A 2,500-nucleotide genomic window follows, 5' to 3' on the forward strand; every position below is an offset into this window, starting at 1 on the left:
TACCTAGACCCACTTTATGCCCTAAATAAGTGATATAGATTTTTCCAAATTCGCATGTCTTTAAATTTAATACATGGTTTACTTTTGCAAGGGCTGTCAGTACTTTAGCTAAAATTCGTAAGTGTTCTTCCCAAGTTTCTGAAAATACAACAAGGTCATCTAAATACATGACACAGTTATCAATACCATTAAAAACCTCATTCATTATACTTTGGAAAGTACTGATTGCATTTCTTAACCCAAAAGGTTCAATGAACAGTGTTATAAAAGCGGGTATTTTCCTAGCTACTTTGCTTAGAAGTACTTGATAATAACCTTTGGCTAAATCAAGCTTGGAGATGAATTTAGCATTCCCGATCCTATCTAAGCAATCGTCGACCCTGGGAAGTGGAAAATTACTTTGCATGGTAACTCTATCTACTTTTCTGATATCAGTACACAACCTATCTTATCCATCTTCCTTTTTTTACTAGAACTATCGAAGAACACCATTAACTCTCGATAGTAACTATCAAATTATTATCTAACATATACTTAATTTCCTTTCGTACTAGATCTGCCTTCTCTGGACTCAAATGATACGGACTTTGTCTAATGGGTTTAGTGTCCTGTAACTCAATATCATGTTCTAAAAGATTAGTTAAACCCAATTTATCACTAACAGTTTCTGGATAATTTAGAGAAATATTATATAATTCACTCAGTTTTTCCTCTTCTAAACTAGAGTTAAGTAGCTTGAAATTCTTAAGCACATCAGAGTTTTTCTCAAAACTAATTTCTCGCTGCGACACAGTTATAACTGGTACCGGGCGTTCGTTGTATTTCTTTAGCAAGTATATGGTCAGCCACTTAGCTCTACGTCTACCCATATCAATTAAGTAATTTAAATTGCCACTTTTTTCTAAAATAGGATAAGGACCTTCGAACTTTTAAGATAATGAGGGACCTTCCTTCTGAATTAATTCTAGGACTTCATCTCCCACACATAAATTTCTCTCCTTTGCTTTAAAATAGCATCTTCTTTTAGTTTCCCCTTGATTGTTGCTCTCGTTTTCTATTGCTAATTTCCAAGCATATTTTTTTTTTTAATTCTCCTTGTAATTCTCTAAATTCTGAATGTAATCTTCTCTACTTTCTTGAAAAATTAATTTACACATTCTGTAGTGTCATCAGGTACCAATCGTAAGGCTAAGACAAAAGGTAGTTTTTATTCAGTCATGTTCAAAGTTATTACATAATTTTCGTAAGGAACTTTTTAATGTTTGATGAAAACGTTCTACAATCCCTTGCGACTCTGGGTGATACGGTGTGGAAGTTACAAGTTTGATACCTAGCTCTTCCATTTTGTCTTTGAAATATTTGGACACAAAATTACTGCCATTATCACTTTGTATAACGCAAGGCAAACCAAACTTAGAAAAACAGTTCCTTACAAACATAATCGGGATCATCATCCAACTCACATTAAAAAATTCGAGACAGTGTCTCATCCTCTCTCTGCAGCTTAGTTAGCGCTCATCTCTGTTCAAAATGTTAGTGCCTAAACCATTGCAGTAACTATTACTTGAATCCACTACATCGACTACGTCTACGTCACTACTTTCGACAGCTAAATCATCAACTTGGCTAACATTGTCAACTCCGATGGAGTCGGTCTTCTCAGCCCCACACTTGCTAAGATCATCCTCACCGCCTCTATCACACACGTTCGAATCCTCGAACAAATTATGACTGTTGTCTACATCTGTATCTAAACCTGACCTAGTTACTACTATTTCAGGCATGGAACCTCACTTAAAATAGGATTCATACATATGGATGTAGTTAAATCATTGCCAAGAATAATGTCAACAGCGTCAACTGGCAAATATTCTACAACTGCTAGTTTTACATCTCTTGACAATCCCTGGCTTATCAAGTTCATTTTCAACAAAGGACAAACAATGTAAACATTCGGAATACCACCGAACATAACTTTTTTTTTCATACTGATTTTTGCCCTTGTTGGCACACACTCTTTCCCAATAAGGGAAACGGCTGCTCCGATGTCCCTAAGCAAGATAATTTCTCTCGAATCCCCCTTTTCAAGGAAAGAAACTACATCTTCAGACAAAAATCTTCGTAAAATTTCCTATTTTCTTTCTTAATGTCATTTCTGCTTGACGAAAGATTATTAACTAGAGACACTGGTTTCTTGTCATTCTTCTCCTCTACTATACAATTCCTTGCTATATGCCCTTTCTTGTTACATCGATAACAAATTATCTCTGAACTAATACCTTCCCATTTGCTCTTACAAAACTTGGCAGTATGACCTGGTTTTCCACATGTATAAAAATAATAATGATAATCATATTTCCCTGTATTACTATTGCTATAACTACTCTTACTATATTTCATCTTACTAGAAGAAGGATTATTTTTCTTCTTACTGTCACTTAAACTATGAGTAAGACTGTACTCATCTGCTAACCTTCTTGCATCTGTAAAAGACTTTTCA

The 2,500-nt window shown here is 34.8% G+C and overlaps 1 protein-coding gene across 4 annotated transcripts in view; it reads left to right on the top strand.

Annotated features, from left to right (window-relative positions):
- Nucleotides 1-2,500, top strand: part of LOC137655771 (A-type potassium channel modulatory protein KCNIP2-like) — a 1,424,523-nt gene that overhangs the window by 892,920 nt on the left and 529,103 nt on the right. The window lies entirely within an intron of this gene.

The sequence above is a fragment of the Palaemon carinicauda genome, chromosome 16 (genome assembly GCF_036898095.1).
Source record: "Palaemon carinicauda isolate YSFRI2023 chromosome 16, ASM3689809v2, whole genome shotgun sequence".
NCBI lineage: Eukaryota > Metazoa > Arthropoda > Malacostraca > Decapoda > Palaemonidae > Palaemon > Palaemon carinicauda.